General features: G+C 37.4%; 1 long non-coding RNA gene across 1 annotated transcript in view; it reads left to right on the forward strand.

Moving 5' to 3' along the window:
* Positions 1-27995, forward strand: part of LOC121074408 — a 504929-nt gene that overhangs the window by 139413 nt on the left and 337521 nt on the right. Inside the window, exon 5 of the long non-coding RNA XR_005822307.1 lies at positions 21049-21098. This is a non-coding gene — a long non-coding RNA (uncharacterized LOC121074408). The remainder of the gene's footprint in view (positions 1-21048; positions 21099-27995) is intronic.

Consider the following 27995-nt stretch of genomic DNA (forward strand, 5'->3'; position numbering starts at 1 on the left):
ATTCAATTCCTTTCAGCTGGCCAATTCCCAGAGAATGGTAGGTGTTCAAAGTTCATTGCAGTTACAGTACAGGTTTGCTTTCAATTAATGGTTATTCAGTACTGTTGCTATCTAGTACTGTTACTGTATAAAACATTAATGGCTTTCATCTCACTTGCCTGAAAAACAATCAAAGCTGATTATTTGAAGAGTTGTATAGCATTACTGTGCTTTTACATGATGTCTTATTGCTTTTTTTGAGGATTTCCCTGTTACACAGAAATTTATGTTTAAATAAATGAGACTCTTTAAAAATATTCTTAGACCAGTACTGTTTGGGACATAGGCTGCAAAGGATGACATATCGTTTGGTCTCAGTTTGCAATCTCGCATAATATACAACACCCAAAAAGGCCAGGTTTTACTTTGTTCTTCCTGAATGGATGATTCTCTTATGTCTTACAGTATTTTCCCCTTGTGTCCATCTCCTTGATAAATTGCAGGGAAATAAGAAGTTCCCTGTCAATGTTTCCTGCACATATTGCAAGTTTAAAACAACCTAGGAACATAATTAATGCAACTTTATTTTTCGGGAGTGTCATAAAATGCATTGTATCATAGCTTAAAATTTCTCGTTGGTTTTCTTTGCAAAGATCAATAATATTTAATTCAAACTTCAAAGCAAGAAATCCAGATAAAATACTTGCTACCTAAGAGACCATTAAAATACAATTATCAGAAGTCCAGATGGCTTGGCACAGAGAGAGGGACATCATGTCCTTTAGGACACTATTCAGATCTAATCTGAAATGACTACTGACTAAAACTCTTGAGCCTACCTGCTCTGCAGCCTGTAGGAAGCAGTCAAATCCAGCATTCAAGTCCAGTTTCCACCACTGTTCAAGTCCAATTTCTCTATTAACTTCTTATCATTTGGTCATTCCTTGTACTTTCCCAGCTATGAGCATTCCAGGATTTGGAGGGGTCCCCAGCAAAATTAGATTCAAGAGAACTGTATAAATCACACAAATGAGTGTGGGATGCCATATTGCTGTGAATTTCCATTGCCCATTGTACTGCAGAACTCAGTTGGTCTTCAGACAGTGTCATTACAACAAAATGTAGTTGCTGAAACTAGGGTTTTAGATACATTTCAAGAAATTCAGGCCTTTTTATGTATTTATGTCTACAGGACTAGGGAATGTAGACACTTGTGGTGTCTACATCACAGAACCTTTCATTATCCTGGCCAAATATGGTATAATTATGGAAAGGGAAACATCTTCACCATCCACGCAATCATTTATTCCTTTCGTGCTACTATCAAGAAACGATGTGGGGAAGGAAATTTACAGCATGTGTTTCTATTTTCATGTTTTCTGAGCAAGAAATTACAATGCCTAGTGAATAGAACAGGTTCTTTATACTCATCATGGGCTATTGTGTGGAAATGCTTTACTGTTTTTGGAGGAACACCCCTAAATTTGTAAGATGTGTTTTGAGAAGTGTGTATCTGACCCAGAATGAAAATATTTACCACAAAAGAGATTTCTGAGCCGTAAATGGGAGCTAGATCTTATTTAATCTCTGGAAATCACAACTTGTGTGGCTGTTCAATCTGACCAATTGTATAATAAACAAACATGAAGGTATTGAAATGACATGGGCTCATCAGGCCAGGATGAACACAGAGGGTCTGTGCTAGTACTTGTAACGTGTAGGAAGTTTTATTTTCTTACTTCTTCATCCCCCACAGAATACTGCACATTGCTCCGTGTAAAGAAGTACTGATGGTTTAGTAAACCGTTAATGGACCTTCTGTAGGATTTAGGATGGAATTTCATATGCTTACTGGATCAGCACGTGACACAAATGGAAGAAACAGTGGGTTCATACATAGGTGGTTTTTCTGCACTTTTCTTATGCCTTGACCCTGGAGATGCCTGAAGGAAAAAACAGTCTCTAGTATAAATAGAGACAGGAGTACCAAATTGAGTAACAGTTGTCAAAGAGCTGCTCCACTAACCACGCTGAAGAGTCTTTTCATGTTCTTGCTGTGTTCCTTCTTTGGCCTGTTCTGCATAGTACTCATGCACTGAGATCAGGTAATCTAGGTTTTGTAGTGGTCTGAGGAGCCTCTGAAAACAAGGACATTTTCATGCATGTGTTAAGATAGCCTTTATTTCCCCTTTGCGCTGGTGGCATAATACAAAGAGAATGTAAAAAATATCTGTAAGTGATGTTATTTTGGCACAGTTTTCATAAAACAGAATTGCATTGCTATGCTTAAGCCACTTTATTTTTATTTTTCATTTCTTAGTTCTTCTGCTAATCAGAGATTTTTGTGTTTTGCAAAAGAGAAAAACTTGCAGCAATTGGTGTTGTGCCTTGCAACGTCTTTTCTTTGTGAAGTAGAATTACTGCCTAACAGAAAGTAGAGATTGCCTTCAAGTACTAGAGACTAGGATATCAGTGGTCAAAAGAGGTCTTGGCAGCTTGCCCCAGAACAGGCTGCCTAAACTTCTGGATCATTTATCTCCCTCATCATCACGTCTTGTAAAAGAGCTGGTGATCCTTACAGACCCCATAAAGCACAAGGAAATAGAGTGGTAAAACAACAACAACAAATGTGAGTACATTATGCAATTGTTGGGCATTAATTTTGATAGCATTATAATCACCTTTCTGATTGCACCACAATAAATACTCAAAGTCAAAAATAGCAAAAGCTATTTTTCCTCTTTTTGCAGGGAGATGTGTATGAGAATGGTTTTTTATAGGAACCCACTACTAAGGGAAGGGAGTGATGAGGTGAAAATGGGCAGCTACTGATTCTGCACTAGAGGGTACTGGTTTTAGCACTGAAATACTGTTTTTCATTTGATGCTCAAGAAGAACATGTTTTGGAGGGGTAATGACTGACTGAAGTTAAAACATCCAAAGGTCTTATGGCACTCCAGTAAAATGTATTAACTTTGTATGTCTACATGTCCAGTTAGAGGGGTTAGTAACAAGGTGAAGACTAAATGCAGCTCTTCTGGTTAGAGAGCAAACCATATTCACCAATAACGGAAAGAATAGAAAAATTGTTGTAAATTCATGATTATGTCATGACTGGATTATTGTGCACCTGTAGCAGTAGTTTTGGGTACCCAGATCATTATGATCATCATATCTAGCAAGAGACATCTTGCTGACTTTCACATCCTTTCTGTATATACTATTTGCATTCATCCTTGCAGAGCAGTTGTTTAAGACAGGCTCCATAGTAAAAAGCTACACGTGGGGATTATGCAAATCTTCCAGGCCAGCTATGGAATGAATAGAACCTAAAGAACCTATCTTTTAACATTGTGGCTTGAGAAAGGTTTCAATTCTCTATTTTCTGTTTGATACTCATCAGAGAGCCCTTTGCTAGAACCTGAGGCAGTGGGAATTGGGAGAGAGAATAGAGAGAATATAGAAGAGTGACATTTAAATGGACATGCATGTGGGCAAAAAAAGAAAAAAAGAAAATCCAATACACATGGGCAGAACAAGCTGCAGCCAAAACGTGGTACTCTGACTGGATGCAGCAGGACGTGTCTTGCTAGAGCAGACTAGGGTGCTTGACCCTAGAATGGTTTAAACACACATGATCAGGCTTTCAGACTAGTATGGGATTGTTAAATTGCTGGACTTTAAGGAGACAGCTATTGTGTCTCCTTCCATAGACTGAATATGATTTGGCTGTACCGCAGGAGAACAACTGGCTTATATGTATTGCAGTGAACTGTTTCCTGGGAATACTATGGGCTTTTGCCTTGTATCTAATATGGGATGTTTTCATGTAAACACTAAGCTACCTGTTGAATAAAATGGGGTTAGGCTTGCCTCATGGTTTATACACATACCACCTTACTGCTGTTAAAACACAGAAATCAGTAGTAGCATGAATGACTCAGTGAGCAAAGTTACTATTAAAGCATTTGTGCATTAATGGTTTCTATCTGTAATCCATATTACATGATGATGAGAAAAGTGAGGTGAAACAGAAGATTAATGAAAACAATCAATGGTAATTTCTGTGCTTTTACTAAATAAGAGTCAATTTATAGCTTCAGTGTTGAAATCAAAGTAATGTAAAGCCTTAAACTAAAACCAGGCCTATGGTACTGCAATGACTGTCCCTGCGTGCTGGTCCCTTAATGCACATAGAGTGCCTTACAGGGCTGGAGCATTTTTCAAAAGAGTCAATTTCTCCATAGCATGCTACTCTTTTGTAGGAGAAGAAATATCTAGTTATTGTAACAGCAACAGCACCTAGCTTGGAAGTAGCTGGTATTATTTTCCTGTCTGTAATCTGCAGTAAGCTGATTCTAGATTTCAAGAAAAATGCTGCAGAAATATATTTCTTATTTAATTTCTACTGTTCTTTCAAACGGCAGTTTGCAGAATGCATCTGGGTGTACAGCTAATGACCCATGAGCAATAAGCAACTGTTTAAGTAAAATGCACTATGAAAAAGCTTTTACCAAACAGCATTTTAATATTTTAAATAGATTTTCCATTGCAGGCTCTTTGTAACTGGATTAGTTCTCTGATGTGTTCTGACAGAGCTGTTGTTAGGGATACTCCATTAACTTTGTCTGTCATCTTATTTTCCCCAGTATCCAGCATAACACCCTTATATTTCATAATTTGTATTGCTATCAGTGCTGATTTGTAAATGTGCAAATTATAATTAACAACGGCCACTACTTCTATTAAATATTAAATCATTCTTGCAGCTTATATTTTCCACAGCAGATGGAGCCCTGTGGTATGCAAATAGACTTTCCTTAAGTAGTCAGCAGTTTTAACCAAAATTTTGGCTCTAAAAATGCATTTTTTGTTTGCTTTATGTTTTCTATAGTATTTAGGTTAATATTTATTCACTGCAGATTCCCTTTCTCCCCATAAGAATTTCATGGACTATTACATTCTAGCACTGAGGTTTTGTTTCACTTCATTAATAGCTCCTTAATCATATAGCTTGCTTGTAAAGTACAAACGCATGTTATTTGTACTTATGCTGCAGTATTGCATAAGAAGCATTTAGTTATATTTTAATATGTATAGCAGAAGCCAAAATGCTGGGTACACCAGCATAGTTTTTAATTTGAAAACCAATCTACATGCACAGTTTTTTCCCCAGAATAAGCAAAAACATTTATGGTTTTATATTGTGTCTTAAACATTCCATTAAATGTCATCAGCTGATTCAGGAAAATGTATTGCAAAAATATTAGAGAATTGTAAAATGTGTAAATGTAATGAATGCTTAGGACATAGGAGGGGTTGAAAGTCCAACATTTATCAGGTAACTATAAAACAGCAAGAAACATTGTCAGAATATTACATTTCTCTAATATGTAGTACCTTAAGCATGAAACTGTTATTTTTGGTGTTTACTGCTGTGCTGTTTTATTAAAGAACACTGATCCAGAATTAACATAGCCTTTTTAACATCAGGAGGAATCTGGAAGGCAAGCAGTGTTATTCAGGAAATGGTTTCGCTATCCACCCGAGCAATTGCAAATGAAGATTTTTCAAATGATCGACTCAGAGATTGTATCCTAAATAGGGGCAACCCCGTTTTTTTTTCCACATTTTTAAATGGACACAGGAATGTAGAGCTCAAGGACATTAACTGCCAAATTAACCAAAGAGTAATGAAAACTTCTCTGACTTGAACATTTCAGTGAGCTAAAATGGCCTTGGTTAGATAGAAATGAATTGTAACAAGTTAGGGTCTTGTATTCCTGCCGTTTTAGTAGGAGTTGGAGTTAGCATGCTAAATAGGATCAGCAGCAGTAAAGAACCGGGTTGGAGTATGCCAGAGTCCATGCTGTGAATGCACATTGCTACTTTGATACCTCTCATAACTCTGATGTTCCATTTACTCATAAGCATTAACCTATTTTAAGATGAAGTTGTAATTGATGCTGGAATAGGATCCTGCGCAAGATTATCAGCTAGTCTGAGTGGAAGCAGCTCTGACCACTCCGAGGATTTACATCTACCGAGAAGGCACTTTTAGGAACGCTCTGTGTGAGGAAGAATTCTGGTAACCTGGCAGGGCCTGGTGCTAACCATTTGGGAACAGTTATTGTGATTTAAAAGATGCTATTTCCATAAGTGTGTAAGTACTGTTCATTCAGATTTACTGCATTACTGTTAATGCTAAGAAGTCCTAGAAGCAGTCTGCTTGGGGCAGCCTGGACCTGTGTATGGGTTGACTTACTTGTGCGGTAGCCAAGTGAGTTATTCTCCACAGAATTTGGGCCTGATGGAATAGCATTTTCATCAAGAGCCTTCAGTCTGCACTTTCCTAGAAGTCTGCTATTATGCCAGGTACTCTTGAGCTCTTTCGTGTCTCTGTGCAATTTCTACTGCAAAGAGAGACTCAAGGAGGCAGAAATCTGACCAGTTTAGTGAAATAAGGGAGGCCATATCCATTTAAGTAGTACAGAGAGTGGAATTTCAGTAAAATTTCTACCAGAATTGGAGTAATATATGATGTAAACAGTGCATTTACTAAAACATCTAAAGCCTTTCCCTGTGAAAGGATCTTCATAGGAACTTGCACGGGCTTTCAAAGCATTTTCACTCCAGAAACTTTTGTGCCGTGCATAGGAAATAGCTGTCTCCTTGTCTTTATCTGCTTATAACGTTACACTGCGAGTGCTGTTCCCCTGGGTGCAGCACACAACCGCTGCCTCGCTTGTGTTGAACTCCAGCGCGCCCTGCTTGCGCTGCACTCGCTGCACTGCTGTGCCCCTTGGCTTTTGGCATCAGTCCCCCACTCTGTGTCCAGCTGTTTAGGAGAAAGAAATTCACTTGCTCAAGCAGCAGGGCACGGCTGCACTTTAGCATAGCCACATTTTGAAAATGGGCCTGATGATCTTCATGTGTGCATGCTGCTTGATACTGATGTATTTGGTGCCTTTCAGTGTAATATATCATTGGTGAAGATGCTGGACTGTATGCAGATACAATCTTCAGCACACTCCCCTCCCTGGGAAGCCACACTTGTGGTGTGCAGCACATCTGAAAATCTGAGACATAGTAGCTCATGAAAGAATTTACAGGCAATTGAATGTCTCAATATCAGATCAAAGGAAGACATCAGGGAAGACAGCCTACTTTCTTTACGTTCAGAAACACAGCTGAGTGAAATCCATTAGGCTATTCCTATTTAGAATCGGAGGAAATCCTCTCTGGAGAAGCTAAGGAAACATGAGCATATTTCAGTTGGTCACTGATATCCCACTTAAACCTTATTTAAAATCTGTATGAGGAAGAACTGATATTTTTCCTGTGAAACTGTAGTGTTTTTCTTCTCTACGAGTATCTAGTTAGAAGTATTTTAATTATGTTGAACAATTTAAATGGCTATATTTATTCTTTCCTTTCAAGAAGACTCACTGTTCTCAATATGGGAGATTTGGATGCTATAAATTGTCCAGGAAGCACTCTTTAAATACCAATCTGTGTATTTTTAAGGCTTAAAATAAAAGGATTGGTAAGAACTGTGAATCACTGCCCTTGAAATCCTTCAGTGGTTTTTGTTTCATTAGGAAAGATCATAGCAGTCTTGAGTAGTAGTAGTGAATGTAAGAGGACACAGTTGTTCCACAAGGGCTACCTGTATGACTTTGGATGAGATTTGCAGTCTCATTTAGAAGCCTCAAGAACTCATGTAGAAGTTGTAAAGATGTAAAGTCATTTGCAGTTGGACCCAAAGAATCACTACTTCAGTCTCGTAGTCCTGCTGTGCCATCCCATCCTTGGCTAGTCTTATTCAAATACAAGAACGTTGCCTTTCCACCTAGTATAAAATGGTAGCCCTATTTTGGCTTGCTTCCACCCCTTCAAGGCAAATTAATTTGTTAGTCTGCTGTCTCCAAATTGATGCACATTGGAAAGGAGAGCAGGCTATGGATTTCCAGCTGCTTTTCAAGTATATATGTTTACGGTTTTATTCTATCTTTGTGTAACAGAAAAAATGGAATACCTGGAGAAAAGGACTTGGTGGAAAATGTATATAATTCTGGGCCTCCTAGGGCAGAGTAGGGCAGATCTAAACATAGATGGCTTCATTTTTTGATCTTAAAGTAAATCAAATACAATAGAAATTTAGATGACATACAGAAACAGGGTACAATATGAAAAAGCATTTCACTAGATCACATCTAATCATTACACAGATAAACATGATATCTGGGAATTATTATTTTTTTTTTTTTGAGGCAGAAAGTTGAGCAAATTAGGAGGGGAAAGCAATTCTCCTTCCGCCTATCTTAAACCAGGGGAGCAAACCAGGAGCTGAAATTCCACAAGCAGGATTATTTATTTATTTACTTACTTACTTATTTATTTATTTATTTATTTATTGTGGTGATGCTCTGCAATCATGATGCTACAGCAGTACATTGAATTCAAACTTCATGCTGGCCTTAGAGACAAAATCCAAAGTAGTAGATAAGAAACAGCAATTGACTGGAGTCAAGTTAATTAGTGAACTAGATGAGTCAATAAAGAATTTCACCAAAACATAACTGAGTGCCAGCTTAGGTCAGCGAGGATTCATTCCTCCACCATTCAGTGTAAAAGCCATGTACTTATCCTGGCTGGTGGTGTTTCAATTGATGTCACAACAAGAACTTAAAAAAATCTGCATTTGGTTAAGATAAAGCAGTTCATAATTGCAACTGCTCAAGAGAGTTTATCTTTTTAACTTTTGTGTTTGTTTTTTCTGGGGGGGGAGGTGGGGGGGTAGGGGGAAAGGGAGAGAGGTTGATGTTGTTTTAATTTGACTTCCCTAGGTTGTTGAAATTGAACTGGTGTGTGGAAATGTTTTGATATAAAGAAAATTTTTAGATTTCCTATCACCTTCCTCCTGTGTTCCATTAATAGCATAGGTCTTCTTCAAACTCCTGAACAGTCTTCTGGGTGGATTTATGGGGAGACGAGAGCCCCGAAATCTTATGAATCCCGTTTCTGACCTCCAGGCTTTTTTGTAGCTCAGGTTAACAGGGCTTTCAGAGCAGGCCTGGCAGAGTGCCTTCGGTTGTCTTTCATGGAGAATCCTAAAACACAGGTTTCTAGCAGCAACTAGAATGTGAAAATGCCACTGTTTAGTAAAATTTTACAAATTTGTTTCTGTCTAGTGCTTTCTAAAATCCAACAATCCAAAATAGCTAATTGTCAGTGTTACTTACAAAAACAAGTATCCACTGTAATATACAACAACAGAAGGGAGAATGTATAATCTTTCTGTAATCTTCCAGAAACATGTTGCAAAGTACATTGCCAATTTAGATACGGACTTTGTTCTTTTGATGTACTATACAAGGGGAAAAAAAGAGACATAGGTTTTAAACGTCTCTCCTTTCTCTATGCCCCTCTTGGCTGATGGCTTCTGATAATGATCCTATCAAAGAAATATTTTTCAGTCATTCTTAATAATGCTTTTAGAGAGGATGGATTCTGGAGTCTTTCTACTCTCTTTGTAATACTAAAAATACTCTAGTATCCAAGGCTGAAATTCCCTCTTTTTTTTTCTTTTTTTCTTTTTCCGTAAATATTATATTAAAAGCATAGAACACAACATAGAGATCCTGTTTACAAAGATGAAAGTTTGTTGCTTGTGTGAAATTTTAAATCTGGTAGTAATTTAGTTATTATGAACTTTAAATTATTACCTTTCCCTGCAAAGCAGAGGAAGAGAATTAAGTACCCAAGCAAACTGCATAAGTAGTTTCAGAACCAGGAAGTAGACAAATTCTTTTTTTCCATGTTGGCTATACCCATGTGTTGTAAGTGATAATGGCAATGAACTGTGGTGAGTTCCCGAAGACATCACAAGGGCAGAACCTCATTAGTCCTTGTTTTGGACACAGTTTGAATAGTTTCTAAAGGGGCCTACATTTGGATCAGGAATTTTCAAATCTGAGAATCTTTAAGCTCTACTTAACGAGTTTGGTTGGTGCATCTGTGGTAAATTTTATCACACAGTGTTTTCGTTTAATTAGATTGTGAACTCTCAATGACTTCCTGAGAGTAAATTTTCTTGAGAGGAGAATTAGAAAACATTAGATGAAGTAAAGGACTTGAGAATACTTGTCCAGAAGAGATTGATAAGAACATAACTAGGACAGCTGTGAGCTGTGCTTTAAAATTGTAAATGATGCTAGTAAGTGATTTTCACTTATGATTTTAAATAGGGTCTCAGAAATTGTCTTCTACCAAATCTTCCTTGAATTGCATTCAGTTGAGCAATCAGAACCACTATATAGGAAGTACTCTGGAGCGCATTACACACAAGGAGAAGGTGAGAGTTGGATTTACCCAGGTTTAAGAAGAGGAGGGTAAGGGGATATCTCCGCAAGGGAGAACCATTAAAAAGGGGTTGACGTGTTTCAATGCTATTGGTGGTGTCCAGGTCACCACTTAAATATTAATTTTCAACTGCTCAGAAGAGGCACTAGTTGTGCAGATGATAACAAAAACCTGACAGCCAGCAGGCCCAGTTCTTCCCAATGCAGCAAAAATGAGAAGTGAGATCTTGAAGCTTAGAAATATTAGTAACAAAAGGTTAGGAGTGCTGGACAAACTTAACCATTCCACAAGAAATCAGATATGCAGATGTGATGATAACTCAGCAAAATCTTTTCTAAACCTTTTTCAACTTTATTCCAAAATTATTGTGCTAGATTTTTAGTTTTTCTGTAGATACATGTGCATACCCATAGGCTCCTTGGTGGTACTCCCAGTGCTTTCTGTAGTCACTTGAGTGATGTAGTGGCCTGATTCACTCTACTGTGCAATGCTGAAGCTTTTGATTGATGTTTCATTGAATCATAAGATAACTTATTGCCTGTTGTCCAGTGGGTAGAAGACAAACACTGCAGGTGCTCAAGCTGTCATAAAATGCCATTATAATACATTTGAAAGCTCCGCTTCAGTGTAATAAAAGTGTGTAACTAATGCACTGATAATTTTGTTTAATCAGTATTTTTAAACAAAGGCAACCTCATATTATACTTAACATCATAGGAACTTAAATCTAATGGAAGAACAGATGTTGGGACGCAAGCTATGAAAAGAATTTCTGGAGGGTGTCGGAGTAAAAAGATTTCTGGAGGGTATCAGGGATAGCTTCCTGATACAGGTATTGGAAGGGCCAGCTGGGGTGACTCGCAGCTTTATCTGCTGCTGTTCAGTAACAAGAATTGATTAAGGATGAGGTAATCAATGGTAAACATGGGTGTAACGACCAGGGAATAGTGGAATTCAAGATCCTGAGGGGAATGATGAATGAGAGTATTAGAGTATAGTTATAGTCCCTGGACTTTAGTAGAGTAAACTTTGATCAAGGAAACTAGGGGTCAAATCCCATGGGAGGTACCTCTGAAAGTCAAATGAGCTCAAGATAAGTGGTAGGTGTTTAAGGATAGTATTGTCCAAGCAGAAGAGCAGTTCATCCCAATACTCAGGAGATCAAGTAGATGTACTGGGAGACTGGCTTGGCTGAGCGGGGAACTAATGGTCGTGGTCCAAAGTGCAGGTGTTCCTCTGGCAAGCCGCTGGAGATGTCTGCATGTTTCTTGAAGAGAATAGTACATACATGCTTATGGCACTGTTCAAGCTGAATCTTGACTGCACTGCTAAAACAATCAGGATTTGGCCCTGCTTGCCCTTGATACTAATTTTGTCCTCTACTCACTAAGCATTTTATGGGATGTAAATGATTTATTTCCATTCATCAAATTCATAAGGTATGCCTATATCCGTGAAACAGAAATTTTAGAAAATATAGCACAGTTCATAATCTGTATTAAAAAAAAAGAGAGAGAGAAGAAAAGCAGCCATGTATTAGGCCATCAAGAGTCAAAAGCATAATTTGAAATGATAAACGTATCCATTTTAAGTTACACATTACTTTGCATAGTTAATATCACTATAATTAGTCATAGTTCCTGTAATTTATTGAAAAAGATGCTCAGCCCCTCTAGTGTACTACAGTGATGAATGTTGGAAGTGCAACTTTGGAAGCAGGAATCAAGAAAATTAGTAACAGTTGGAGAATTAGCATGTAAATCAATAATATCCTTTCTCTTGCATCTTGAAAACCAAGGGTATACATCACATACTGCATAACGAAAGGCAGGGCAGAAGTTAGAATTGCAACCTCCTTTACATTACCAGGTCTGTTTTTACTGCAAGAACTGTTTAAAATCATTTCAAACGTTAGAGTAAATCTCTAGTAAATATTTAAACTATGTATAACTAGTCACAAATAAATTAAGCTGATTTTATGCATTCTCTCTAATTAGAAGGGCACAGCATTTGTTGAAACGTGATTAGTATTATTCATTAAGCAAAAAATTCTCATTTGTATCTTATTATCACTATTCTGCATAAACCAACACAATTTGTCATGAACTCCCTCATTTGCTGTATCCTCAAAAAGCAGATTATGCTTATTTTTCATTTGGACAGTGGAAAATCAAGCCAGGTGTTTGGCAGCACCAGAGTGTTCAGGTGTAACTGTGCCAGTGATGGTACATTACTAGCAGCGTGGATGAAGAATGAGGCATGGAGAATCTTGGGACTGAGGTGCCTTGAGGCCCATCCCTTTAGAGTGGTCCTGCTGATGAGACAGGTGGTGTTGTACAGGACTAAAATAAAAAAAAAAGAAACTTTTTTGTAAAGTCAGCCTTTCACCTTCAAGTGGAAACAAGAAGTGCTTTTACTGCTACTGCACTGAAATATCTGGACATGCTTGTGACTAAGTCTTTGTTATTGATACTTTTGTCTTAAAGTTTTCTAAAGCTGAAAAATGTCAGCTGGTGCCAGAGGTCTCTGTCACTGTCATGTCTGAGAGGAATCACTAAGATACTGCATGGGCAGTGCATGGTACATAAATATTTATATGTGACCTTGATTGTAGTATATTATGCAGGATAACTAATTCACTGTATGCATATTCTTCCACTTCTTTCCTCACATTTCTTTTTAAGCTTTGCAGAACATCTCTTTAAATATCCCATATTTAATTCTGCCCTCATTCACATGCGTGTAAACCATCAGTAATACTGCTGAGATCAATGATGCTGAGCATGTTGGAATAGAGAAGCAAGCTTTCTACATGAGTTCAGTGGTGTTACAGATTTTAAAACTATGTGATCCCTATGTTCCACCTGCAAAAGTGTAGGACTGGGTGTCCCAAAAGCCAAGTTCTACTAACTGGGGTATCTTTGTTCTTCAGTGTCTTTAAACTGGGATTATAGGGGCAATTATATTCAACGGGCACCAACATCTGCAGCAGTAAAAAGTGTTGTAAAAATGTTAGGCCTTGCTATTTCTACATTAGGTAGATGATGATAATAAATGAATCATCTAGTCATTTAGGGGTGTGTTTCCTACTGCATTTTTTCAGGCCTTCCAGATTCTGTTTCTAAGGCAATGACTTAAGTTGTTGCAGTGCCTTAGATAAACGCCTCGTCAAGATCAAGATTACTTTTGGCTGTATGGGAAGCCAGAGTTTAACTTCTCTGGAGAGCAGGCTGTTTGAAATCGTTACTGATTTCTTCAGCTGAAGTAATGATGAGTGATCCGGTCGTTTCTAGACAGTAGCCCTCTGAGACCAGCATGAGAAGTGATCCACTTCCACAGTCATTCTCTACAGTTCCCTTTTTTGCCTTTGGAGATAAGTTACTTTTTTTTTTTTTTTTCTTTTTTTTTTTTTTTAAATCAAGCTGGACTCTTTCAAGAACTTCATACTGAATCTGGTGTCTGGTCATATATATGGAGCAAGGAAGCAATGAGACAGCCCTGTCTATGTTATGATATGGAAATATATTGCCACTGTTGCAAGAAACATGACAGCAAATTTTCATCCCACAATCAAAGGAGAAGGAAAAATGCTATTTCCAAAATAACCCAAAATGGCAAAGAAAAAAACAACATGCAGAGCAATAGTGAAAAGGAAGGACCTTGCTTATGGTCGTTCCAAAATGATAAAAGCATAGCTATAAGCATAAACCTCATATCTTGCTGTGTGACAGTTCATTAATGTTAGACATCTTTGCCATCGCTCATCTACATCTTGTCTATGAGTTACTATGACTATTTTATTCCATTTTACTGAAAATGTACTTGAGAATTACAAATCCAGACTATGAATAGCCTAAATAGCTACTAAAAGAAACAATTACATTTTCTTTCTTTCTAACATGCAATTTTAATTTTCATAACTCTAAAAAACCATATCCCCCCACAATGCAGGCCTGCCAGGAGGCCTAGAATCTGCAGGCTATGCCTCTCAGGCTGTTTTCCAATGACTCATTTTTAATTTTAAAGAAGCATTATCTCTAGCTAGTAAATTAACAACAGCCTATAGTGCGCACACACTGTCATCCATCTGCTTAAGGCTCTTGTCATTTGACACCAGTCTTGTATCTATAGACTTCATCTGGTATTCAAAAGCTATCAACCCTGCCTCCAAGATAGCCCACCTTCTGGCTCCAGGCTAGAAGAGTGACTCTCCATTTCCAATTCTAATGAACACATAGCTAGCAGCAGTTTTTCCATTAAGGATCTGGTGTTCTTAGAAAACAGACAATGCTGGAGTGACTTGGATCCAGAACTGCATGGAAAGTGTTTGTAAAAGAGACTGAACTACTTGAAGAGTGCTCCTTAGGCAGCCTGACTTCTGTCTCTGCCCTTCTTCCATCAAACAGTACGCTCAGTGTTACCACCTGCTTGTAGCGTGTTTGACAGCAGTGTTTATACTGCTGCATTCTGAGGAGTGGAACATATTAACAGATTAAATTCTTAATATTAGATTTCAAATTAAGAGCAGTATTGTTAAGGAGTTTTGAAATATAGAAGCAATATCAAAAATCTCATAACTGGTATGAATCCCCCAAATGAGAGAAAGCTATGACATGGTTGGAGAGGAGCAACTATTTCACAGTTGCTATATTTTGTGTAATTTCACATTTGGCTGCGAATGAGGTAATTTGTATCCTTACAAATAATTTCTGTGTAATCCGATGTCTGCTGTAAAGAAGTGGTAAGGATTTAATAGAGAATAGTGTCTCCTTGACAAGCTTCAGTCATCATAGGATAGAACAAGTTCCAGGCAGCTAGAGCTTCGTCAAGGTTAGGGAACTTACTCCAGGAGTAATTGAAGAAAGGAGGCTTATGTTCTGGACCTCAAAGGACATAATTTTTTTAGATCTTCCTTTCCTGATTATGATAGATGTGGTTGTCATGGGCATAAGTGAGAAGAGTTGACACAAGTCATACAAAATTGCAGTTCAGGATGAAATGTAGGTGATACCAGCTTTTAAAAATCAAGGAAGGCAGGGAAAATGAAGCTTATTCTTTTCTTTTCCCTCTGCCCACAAGCTTGGAGAAGTTTGGTGGTGTTTTTTTTTGTTTGTTTTTTTTTTTTTACTTTTTGTCTGGTAATCTTTGCCATGAGAAACTAACTTCTGTGTTGATGGGATTTGATTTTACTATGTACCTTATAAAATATCTCTTGTATTCGTGTCTCTTGTATGCCTCCACTGTGGATGTGATGTCATCATACTTGGAAAAAGAGCTCCAAAGGACATGTGGGCGATCGCATTACCTGCCTTCACTGACTTCATGTGTGGAGAGGGAGTGGAGAGGGCCAATACTACCTTAACACAGATGTAATTATGCTTCAACATGTGGTAGATCCAGAACGATATTCACATATGTTCAGTGGAGGAATGAGACTGAGAGGAAAGCAAGAGATGTAAGATAATCAGACAATTCTCAACTTTGATTTGTCAATGATACAAAAGCAGTGTCGTTCCATTTCTGTGAACTCCTGATGATGATTTGTGTCTCGTTTCACAGATTTAAGGTCTCATCAGTGGTATCAGTCATTGTTGTGTTTTGTTTTTTTTACTGAGTTATCTCTGAGAGAATGAGTCTTCAACTGGTGTTTGGGGGGCTTTTAAACTTCTTTTTAAACAGAAAGAGTCAATTTATTTTCTGGGATACTGTGGCAGTTTAACAAAAATGGTGCTAACCATATATATATTATATAGTGACATTCTCAGCTGTATGAATACTTTTATTGTAATTTGTGTGAAGAATACAAGCAGTAACTTCAAAATGTTTGGGGAAACTTTTTTGTGTGCCCATCAAATATGAAACTTCCCTGAATTAATAAGCCTTTGGGATTATTTTTCCATTTATTGTTGCTCTCCAAATCAAAAAACTTTTTAATTTGAATTAATTTGGGTAGTATTATATCAAATGTTTCACTTCAGTACGTGGTGAGATAATTTAAAAAAAAGCTCCTTATGCTCAGTCTTTGTAATATGTGACAACAGCATCAAATTAGAAGAGAAATGGCTGTTGATTTCTACTCTTTAAGAAAATAAGATTTGTATGTAAACAATTTAAAATAAAGCATCTAATTTGCTTCCGATTATATAGTATATAAAGCATTAGTAATGGAAGCAAATTAGGCATGATTTTTATTTATACATTTTCAATTGGGAAAATTGGCCCTTCACCAAATGTAACCCTCACTCTGCAAATATTTGCTTACTTCCTTACCTTTAGGCATCTAATTAATCCTTCTGAAGGCAGTGGTACAAATTCTGTGATTATAGTTTAGCAGCCATAACTGTCTACAGGTTTAGAGGTCAAATAGAGACTTAAACTTATGCTGGAAACCGTACAGAGAAAATACAATAGGGTGCCAAAGTGACACTGGGGCTGCAGTGCACTATCCAGTGCTTCCTTGCCAAATGCCGTATGAATTTGCCAGACTTGGCTTTCAGCTCTGAAGACTGAATAGTTTTCCAATACTCTTCTCTAGGTAAGCAAGCAGGTGTTTATATCTTAATTTTACAAATGCAGCAAGTAGATCACTTCAGGCAGCTGGCTCAGGCAGCTGTTACTGGAGGGAAGGTTAGAACCGAACAGCTCTTGGTTCCCAGCTTTGCATTCAGTTCATCACAAGATGCTGTTCTCAAAGAGAATCCTTGGAAATAAGCTTGTAACTTCTTATGTCCAGTATATATTCACTGGTAGACAATGAGTATTAAAAGAATAGTAACTAATCCTGTCTGACAGCATGCAAAGACTCCTTATAGTGCTTTATAAATAATAATCAATTTTGTAAAAGATTATTATACCGCGTAGCTCTTGCTACACAGAGCTGCATCCACAAACAGAATTGGGTATACAGTACCTGATCTTCAGCCGGATCTTTCAGGTATTGTTCGTGTTATCTGTTGTGCAGTTGATTCATCAGAATGAGGTTATCAGGCAGATAATGGGCAGAAACTGTATTCTGCTTTTCAAATTATAATTAACAAATGACATTTCTATTTGCTAAAAGTGGAAAATTGCTAAATGATAAATTCCAAGTTTCTCTTTTTGTTGGTCACTATTGCCTATGTAGATAATAGCACACTGTATCTTTGTGGTATGAAATGCTGCTTATTTTTAAAATACAGACAATGTCCACACAAGGCAGTGATGTTACCCACTGACTGCTACTTTGTCTTGTTAAGTGGCTGTTAACACAGGATGAGAAGTGAAGGAGTCTTGGATCCAACAGGTTTCACTGGGTGAAGTACCAAAGGAAGCACAAAGAGTGAGGCTGAATAGCAGTGGTGTTTAGTGTACAGAAAAGTCTAGAAGTGGTCTTTGGTAGTGGGACAGTTTTTAAGCTATTCCATCACAAAATATTCTGAACACATTTGCAGAATGTTACCTTTACAAATGAGGATTTTTCTTTATTGAAAACATTTTATGACCATCCAAGTACCTCAAAGGGCAAGAGAACTTTAAAAGATAGGTTACTTTCAAGCCCAACTTATAAAATAAAATCTGCCTCAATCTAACTAAAAATTGTAAATTGTTTCTGTAAATTGTACCATTTAACAGCTAATGTTGATTTTTTTTTCTTCTTTTTTTTTTTAAATTTGTCTGTATGGGTAAGTGTAGCAGTAGTCAGAAGGTGTATTCTCAAAAGTGTGTGAAAGCTCTCTAGAGATTATAAAGTACAGCACCAAATTTGGAGGAATAAATGTAAGAATTGCATTGGCCAGCCCCTTAATTTATTAGTTCTTAGTCAAATTGTCTTATAGGAAAACAATGCTTTTAAATTTGGCCCATGGAATAGGCAGCTGTGATTCTATAGCTAGCAAAATATGTATTCAGTATGTGTACAGTTAGGTGTTCAGTAAATATTGACAGTAAATAATACTGAACAGCAACTAATACTGAATATCAAGGGTACCAAATTAAAAAAAAAATAAAATAAAAAATCCAAGGAGAAGACTTGAAAAGCTGTTCTCTTAATGAAAAGGGATACTTTATTGTAGGAGAAATACTCCTTATAAAAAGAATGAAAGAGTATTTCAAGCTAATCTAAAAAACTCATCTCGACCTCCATCTTTTTCATTCTTTGCCCCAAACTCATTTTGTCCAGTCACAGTATCTTTTCTGCATATCCAAATATTGAACAATTACACTGTAAATTCAGACCTGCAGACTTCTTCGTACACATCAAATGTGGGCTGTGCATACAGAATTTTTCCTCTGCTTCAACCTCTCACAGGCTGATGGCAAAAATCTACAACAGCACCTTTCTTGTCCTTTAAAGAATCATCGAATGGTTTGGGTTGGAAGGGACCTTAAAGCCCATCCAGTTCCAAGCCCCTGCCGTGGGCAGGGACACCTCCCACTAGATCAGGCTACCCAGGGCCTCATCCAACCTGGCCTTGAACACCTCCAGGGATGGGGCATCCACAGCTTCTCTGGGCAACCTGCTCCAGTGCCTCGCCACCCTCTGAGTGAAGAATTTCCTCCTAACAATCTAAATTTTTCCTCTTCTAGTTTAAAGCCATTCCCCCTTGTCCTATCAAATCCATATCGATATGTCCATGTACATATATGTTCATGTACATTTCTGAAATGTAGACAAAGAAACAGTCATTCCTCCACTAGCTGGAAACTTCAGCCTGCCTCAACCACTTCCCAAAGCTGTGGTAACTACCAGATCAGCTGTGATAACTACCAGTTTTTCCCTTCTGAAAATATTCAAAAATGTTATCTATAGATTGAATTATATGTGCAGCTCAAGCTCTGAGATGGCAATGATATATTTCAAGGACCTAGGTCAGAGATGACACTGTACTTTGGATTTTAACCTTTCAGGTATCTAACTGTGATGAGATTCACTCAGATTTGGACCAAAAAAAATGTGTTAAGGTCTCCAGACTGTTGACCCATTCTCTAAGAAATAACTTGGTTTTCCATGTAGACTTCCCTATATTTCAAACAGTTTTAGATGTTTGGATTCATGTAAATAAAATCTAGATGTCCACCCATAGTTTATCAAGCTCTTTTCAGGCTTTTCTTGTCAAAAATTCGAAGTAGTTTCTTTTGATTAAGTTTGAAATGCTGTAGTTTTAAGATGGAAGGCATTGAATCAGCCATTCTCCACCTGAAGCTGTATTCTTGTTTTGGCAAAAAAAAAAAATGATGTCCTTCATTATTTTATTTAGGATATTTTTGTCCATTTCTATACTGGCATCTCTAACAATACTTGTGGTCTGAAATATGTAGTTGAGTGAGGAAAGAAAGCTTAGAAAAACCCTTTTTGAAAGAATGGCTGAGTGCAATTTCTATGATGTTTGAGGCAATATATCTGTATTTTAATCAGCTCACTGCAAAGAAAAGACATGCCATTGTGTGATTAATGAAAACTGCCATTTTTAAAGTTATGGTAGTATATAGATGTTGAAGAAACTATTCTTTGTAGCTATTAGAGTTTGCTGTTAGCGCATCAGTGACATTGCTCGCTTAGCATCAAACTATTTGCTGTATTCTACAACCCTCAGCTTAAAGAAATGTACTTTTATTCAGTGATGGTGCACTGATACTACGAAGTTAAGTGAGCATGATTTAACTTTTAACATCATGCTATGGTTCCAATTAACCATTAAGATGTCATTTACATAAACCCAAATGTTTTGATAGGAACAACCAATTGCTGTAGCTAGAAAAAAATCAGGCTTTATACAGATCAGCTCAGTAAGCGTGAGTTTTTGATGTGTTATAAAGAAGTGGCTTCAGAACTCTTGGGACAAATTGCAGTTTGATTGACTGCCAATAAGTGAGGTCATACTCGTATCTTTTTTATTTGTTTATTTTTAATTTGTGGGTGAAGACTGTGCTCGTTAAAGTGAGGGACTCTGCACTAGTTTTAGCCAAGCATTACCATATTCTGTATAATGAATTGTCTACACTTGTATCCTTTTCAGTAGTTCATCTGATTTCCCTTAGAATTGCATGGAGTACTTTACTGTTTAAGTATTTTTTTCCTATTTGTACTATTTATATTTCTAGTATAAATCTGCATTTGATTACCTTTATATAGTACATGGATTGTCCTTCTTTGTGCTCCTCCCCTATGGAAGTGAGCTTGTTGGGCTTTTCTTTTTGTTTTGCTTTGTTTTGACAGGTAAGAGAAATAATTGACCAAACAGCTGAGTTAAAGTTTTTCAGTGCATTTTGGGATTTATAATGAGTACAATGAATTTGAGTTACTGTAGACCTTTACAACTTTATCTTGCTCTTTGGTCATATCTTAGGATAGAAAATATTTTCATGATCTGGTTTTCGAAAAATAAGTCTTTTTTTTCTCTGTTTTATCTTTGTTGATAATGGCATGGCCTTTGCTTTTCTTCTTTATGTTTTGTTGGATTAATTATTTAACTTACTAGAGAAGATCTATTCTGGTGGCAGATAGATACCAGTGACTTAATGCTTTGGCCACAAGGCTAAGCAATATCAGATCGCTGAAGCTGGTGACAGTTAAAATATCCAGATTGTGTCTGTAAATGTTTCCTCTTTTGAAAATGTAAACTTTCAGCATTAATGCTGCCATTACTAGAATGTTGTTGGCATTGCTCCTATGTTAGAAGATAATTGCTGGACTCATTCCTGATGTGCAACATTTCTTTTCTTCAGGGAGGTGGGTGACGAGTACAAAGAGCTCACTGCTGAACTACTGAAATCAAGTAAGTTTTCCTATTGCTTTCATTGGTACCAAAGTGTTTTCCAAAATATGTAAGTAGCTAATGGATAAAGCACCTGTGTAGTTCACATTACTAGGGAAATTTGTTTATTATACTTCGCACTGAGGTTATTCCTATTCTTGACATGGTATGTCTGGTAAACAGTTTGATTTTTAATTGCCTTTCAGATGACCTTCACATAGTTTTTTATTTTGATTTCAACTGACTAAGGTGTTCTCTTAAGTTATTTCCTGCTTTGTCACTCTGTAAAAACATACAAAATTCACCCTAGCTTGAAGGACTTTCACAGGTGCTATGAACCACCTAAGACTTCATAGTAAATGTATTTCCCAGATAAAGACTAAGAAATCTTTTTTGGGGCTCTATGGATCTCATTTCTACCTAGATGGAGAGCTAATACTGTGGACCTATAACAAATTAAAAGAAAAAGAAAGAATTGCACTTTTGAATCCAGGGATCACTTCTTCACTTCCCACCTTTCTGTCACAGCATTTTGACTGTTTCCTTCATCCTCTGTGGTTCTTCCTCTATAACAAAGGTTGTCCTGTGCAGTGCCCCAAAGGTGTTGTTTCCCCGATAATGAAATGACCACATGTCCTTGTACACAGTTGAGGAGCTTTGGTGGATCACCAGCTCTGCTTACCAGGTGGAAGGGTGGGAAATGCTCAGAAGTACAGTCCTTCACGAGCTTCTCACTCCCTACAGAAAATGTCTTACTTTCCTTGCAAGTCAGAAAGCAGCTGTGCTTCCTTGGGCTGTAAGGATGGTAGATCCAAAAAAATGTAACCAGCCGTTCCAGTCATGAGTTTCAGTCTAACTACTTAATAACCATTCCTTTTCTAACCTCCAATAAGAAAGAAACTTAAACAAGAAAACAGCACGTTTTAGAAAGCTATTACATTAGCGAAAATCAAATGGCTGTCAAATGGACTTTCATTACTTTATTTATATTCACATATATAAAATTGCAAGGAATGCAATAGAAAACCTGAAATTCCTTGAAAGACGTTTTGCACTGCATGTATTGTTGACCTAAGGCAAAATATTCACTTATTTAGATCAGCTGTTTTTGTAGTTTCCTTGTCATGCATCTTAATGTCTGCAACATCTGCAATGGAATTATAATGCAGATCAGTGCGGATTATCACCAGTTAATAAAGAGTCAAAAACAAGTTTTAGGTAGCAAAATCTCTTCAGTTTATTTCTATGGATAATCTATACATGTGTTTTTAATAACAATTTAGGTCAAACACAAAAGCTGCATAGAGCATGAGATGTGAATTATTTTGTTTTGGGCATAGGGGTTGCATGTTCAAGATCAAATCCAACAGCTTGGTCTTCTCCTCTGATCTTAGCTCGAAATATTCATTTTTAGTTAACAGAATCATTTGAGCTCTCATTTTGACATAGATCTCACAAGGGAAGTACTCTTAACTTTATGTACACCCCCATAATCAGGAGGGAAAATATTAAATTATTGAATTCAGAGGATCATTCCTTAAACACCGATTCTCAGAGTGAATGGAGATCATGGGGGAACCTTTCATCTTAACAGTGTCATTTTAAGTCATGTCATAAAAAAGATCAAAGTTTCGATAATTTCAGCTGCAAGATTTTGGATGCACTGCTGACTCATTAAGTGTGAGCTGTAGTTTTCAAAACCATCTCAAGGATGTCCAGAGTTCACAACAGATGAAAAGAGAACCGTATTCCCCAGCCCCAGAGGCAATCTTGAAAATATAATTCTAGTTATTAGTGGATGTTATTAACCATACAAAACTTCTGCCTTATCCTTGTTATCACAAGAAATACTTTTTCTGGGAGTACTGTTTCTGAAGGTTTGATTGATTTATCTCTGATTGATTCCATTTTAATGGTGGCACTTTCCATTTTATGGAAATGCCATAAAGTTTTAAACACTGAGCTACAGAAAGGGCTCTAGGGGTGAACACGTAACTGTCCAGGGCTCTACGACCTACAGGGTGCAAACTGGATAAATTAAGCAGTGTTACAAATTATCTAGAGTTTGAGTGGGGTTAAGATGGCATGTGTCAGTCTCTGCAGAAGTTCCCTATGAGGCTGCCGGCTTTGTTCAGTTGTGAATAACGGGTCAGCATTTGCTCTCAGTCCGGCTGTCACCTTGGACAATAGAAGTAGGCCTAGCAGTTTAACATCTAGCCATAGCCAGCTTTACTTTTGCCTAACTTCTGAGTCCTTAAAGTGCTCTCCCAGTAATACAAATGCTGCAGGGGAATAGTGCAGAGTCAAACAACCCACTGGTTTCAAGGAAATGCTTGTAGGAGTAAAGTCTATGTTGTGGGCCCATACTGGCTGGTAATCAAAGTTTTAAAATGGTGTAACTTTTCCCTGGTATCCGAAGAGGCTTGCTCTCCCACCTGTGTTCCAGAGCACCCATGAGAATTGGCTGGGGTCCTGTAGAAGTGTTACGTGCTCAGCAAGCCTGTTCACGTCTGTGCTGGTAGCAGCAGCGGATGACTGCAAGTGCAATATTTCTTCTTAGTATGGTTGTTTATAATTGCTTTTTATTAATATAATAATTAATAGTAAAATCAGTAACTGCTGCATCTTCAGTAGCATTTATCTCTTGTTGCTGTTACCCCGTGTGTGAACAAATGATGTATTTGGTCTTACGGTAGCACAATGACACTGTGCTTATGGGTGCCTAAAGAAGTGCTACATATCCGCATAGTGCATCTAGCTCTTGTGCGCAGTGTTAGGTAATACAAATGCACGTGTTCTTCAGTGTTATGTCAAGACATCGTAATACAACATTTTACTGATTTAAAGAGCGTTTTGCCACATTCCCTGCACCTAAAATAGGAAAGGAAATGAACCACCAGAGTCTGTGTTTGTATTGCTTGCAATTCTTGTCGATCTCTCTGCCAGGACACAAAGTTTTCAGAGCTCAGAGGACTTTTTGCTGGCACTGAGTCTGAACATTCAGTAACTCACTGTGAAAGCAGAAGCAGCATTGCATAAGCATTGGCAATTTAAAGCAAAATGCACTTAGATTAAAAAATAAACAGGATCGGGGGGGTTCCTTGCATACAGTAGGCTTAGCCCTTTCAAAGAGGAAAATAAGTAGATTTCTGAGGTTACGAATGCAAATCTTGATGCTAATCGTTTGAATTTCCAAAATAAATAAAAAAATATCTCCAAACGAAGCCCTGCTTGAAGCACTGAACACGCCAGTGGCAAGTTCTGCTTCAGACTCCAAGAGATAAAGTACGTTAGCGCGTATCGGTTAGTCTAATTTATTCAGTGTCATTGCCATATCACAACCTTCTGTTTGATTTTCTTATAAACTAATAATTTCCTGAATGAGCTAATACTGCCACAGCCAGTAGTACCTCTGCCTTGTAGAAGTTTTTTATTGTTGTGTATGCAACTAAATTGAAATATCTTTCACTTGAAATATTGACTTTAATATCTCATTTGAAAAATTCATGAAGCCTTTGATGTTAAATCCATACTCAATTTAGCCAAATGCCATTAGAATATGCAATACGCCTGAATACAGAAAGCATTATTGTCTGTGTTTCTGCAGAAGAATTACATTTTATGACTGTAACGTCAGGATCTTTTTTGGATTTGTGCATGAAGAAAAGAAAGGGAAAGGCAGCACATTAGAAGCAAAATGAAAAGTGGTATTGATTAGGCTCTCATTTACCCTCTCTTTGCTTCAATCCCTAAATGCATGGAAATAAGGGTTGTGCCACAGCAAGTAACAATGCTCTGTAATGAATGGAACAATCTTTAGAAAATTAGTGTAAACATGTATGATAGTGCACAGATGTTACTCCTGGTAACTGTCGCACATTTATTTTACATCTTCATTTACATTCGTCTCTTTATTTCCTAATAGTATCATAATAGAAACATGACAATAGTTAATGATTTCATAAAACATGCAATGTAAAGACTGACAGAGAGGTAGAACATTAATTGAAACCTATAGCTACGGTACATCAGAATTACATCTCCGAAATGACTCATGATAAAAATATCCCTCTTTTACGGAGAAAGACAAAGACAGGTAAAAAACTAGGCTTTCAGCAAATTAATTTTTTTTTCCAGTAAAACAGAGACTGGCAAATGTTGCAAAATCTCCTGAGTGCTAATAGAATGGTATTTGCCTTTAGTAATTTATGGGCACTTTTCCCCCAGCTATCGATCACATTTAAAAAAAGTAAACTGCATTAACATTTTAGGCAATAATGGCTCCAGAAAATGTTTGATTTTTATCACTACCAAAACTGATGTCATGATACTTGGGTCTTTACCAGAGGTGGGAGCAAGTGCTTCCTGCCTGTGGCATGCTGTGGAAGAGCACAGGCCTGGCTGACTGAAGGGGATGTAGAACAAAGCTTTGAGCTTGTTATGGTGTCTTAAACACAAAGAATATGTTGGTGGCACAAGTCAGGAGACTGCTATGTAGCAGCATAACGAGGTGTCCAGACGATCGTGGGGTCTATGAGGATTAAAATTCCCGAGGTAACATCACCAGCAGGGAGGAAGGGAGAGCTGCTCTCTGCCACCATCTCCTGGCCAGTCCCTGGGACGGAAACCTCCTCTTCTGCAGGCTTTGGTCTCCTGGTGCCTCAACCGAGAGGACGATCACAGCCATTTTAAGCAAGCTCTTACTGGAAAAAATAAAGTCTTTTTAAAAATTTCCAAAGGGCGCATGGGTCTCAACAAAGTCGTGCAGACGTGTATGACTGTGCAAGCTGTCAGGCTGAGGGAGCTGGAAGCTCTGTGAGTGAATGCAGAGCACTCGTGCCTGTGAGTTTATGCTTGGAGTTAAGGGGAAACGTTGTTTTATCAGAGATTATCACTTTTATGTGGTCAGATAGTTCTTTAATGCTCTTTAAATACGTGTGTTTTGCATGATGGTGGTTGGTCTAGAATTCCTGTAGAATATTTATATATTTTGGCAGGAAACAGCTTCATTTCAATAGTTAACATTTTTTTAACCTTAGGAGTAGGATGGCAGCAGTTCCCTGAACTCAGAACCCCGTGGGTTGCTTTTGCTGCAACTCTATGTCGGTGCAGAGAGGCAGCTTGCAGAATTAGGTCTGACTGACCCATTACTAAATTTCTTCTTTCTTTTGCTGACCTCCATCTGTTGAATTATTTGTTGCACCTATGAAGTATTTGGAGACTTCTTACAGAATGTAGAGCTTTGTTATTGGGAAGCAGGGCTGTAAAGTAGATTGACACTGGAAGTGAAATTAGATTTAACGGTGCAATCTTTAGATGGTATTCCTGGTTTTACCGTGGGTGTTTAGCGTTTGCAGAAATCTTCTGTGATCTACAGAAGTGAGTTGCATGAAAGTTCTTGTTATTATAAGTGTTACTGTAGATCACAGCATAGCAGAGGAGATTGATATTTGATTCCGCTATAATTATTTGTGACAACAATGAACACATGGAATTCATTTACGAAACGGGTACAAGCTGAACCCACTATCCCTCTGATTCTTTGCATTATTTGCGTTGTTTCATACACTTATCTCTGCAGAGCTGTAAAATTACATCACTGTTTGGTCATATCTTAAATTAATTGTGACAAGTTAAAATAGATGTTAAAGTGGGAACTCCTACATATTAATTAACAGCTGATTAGTACAATTTATGTTTTTTCATAAGAAGTAGAATCGTGTATGAGTACAAATAAAGGTGAAGTATTTCCACATACTGCAAGAAATTTTATAAATTGAAGATCATGTAAATGATTTGATCTGTATAATGTAGAAATTAATGTTTGCTTATGTTTTAAACAAGTGGGCAAACATTTCTTGGAGAATTTATACCCCAGTGCTTTTTCTTCAACTGAAAAAAAGAACTTCAGAATATCTGTACCTTAAAAGGACTTTTTTACATCACAGCAAATAATAAAAAGTTGTCAGGAGTATATATTAGGATGCGCTGTACAGGTTGTATGTACCACTGAATCTGATACTGGTGAATAAAAACTTATTAGAGAAATCCATTTACCATGCTCAAAGACTTCACTGTGAACAGTTTTACAGATCTCATTTTTCAGATCTGAATTTTATTTCAGAAGCTTTGCAGTATGCTGACTAATGAGGAATTGTGGGAAAGAATACACAAGTTTTTCCAAAAAGAAAGAAACTTTCAACTGCAGTTTAGAAATGTCACACAAATCAGCATGTGGCTATACGCCTGTGCATATCGAACATGAAAACACATGCTCCCTAGAACAAATTGCATCCTTTATTTGGATCACTTACTCAATGGTCTTAAATTTCTGACTTTCAGTTTCAACCAGGTAAGATGAGGTAGCCTGTTAAGCCCATGTTATTAAAGAAATTGGTTCACCTATTTGATTTCATGTCATTGTAGTTCCAGACATTCATTTATTCGATAAACAGTTTGGTATGTTCTGAGAAATAATGAATATTGATTAAAAAATCGATCACTTATTAAGAAACAGTCTAGGGGAAATTGTTTATCCAGTCAATTTTAATTTTTGATTTGTTATTTATATTTTCCAATTTAATCCACCCCTCCCTTAGGCTCCCAAACTGCCAAGCAAATCAGGAGGAAGGGCAGACAGACACTGGCAGCAACTTCGCAAAGAACACAAAACTTAATGCTTTCACTTTAGATTAGGCTGCTTGGAATAGGCCATAGTAAAGGAGGCTGTGATTGAATACTGTGGATACATTACCTCATGCACCTGTGGCTATTGGACTGAAACTTTAACTTTTTATAGGATTTATTAGGCTCCCTGCTTCCTCCCTATCACATCAGTCAACTCAGATACTGTCAAAACACAATAGTTACAAAATATTATGGGTTTCATCTGAGCTGCCAGAGTTTCTGAGCATGGAG

This window comes from Cygnus olor, chromosome 8 (genome assembly GCF_009769625.2).
Source record: "Cygnus olor isolate bCygOlo1 chromosome 8, bCygOlo1.pri.v2, whole genome shotgun sequence".
Lineage (NCBI taxonomy): Eukaryota > Metazoa > Chordata > Aves > Anseriformes > Anatidae > Cygnus > Cygnus olor.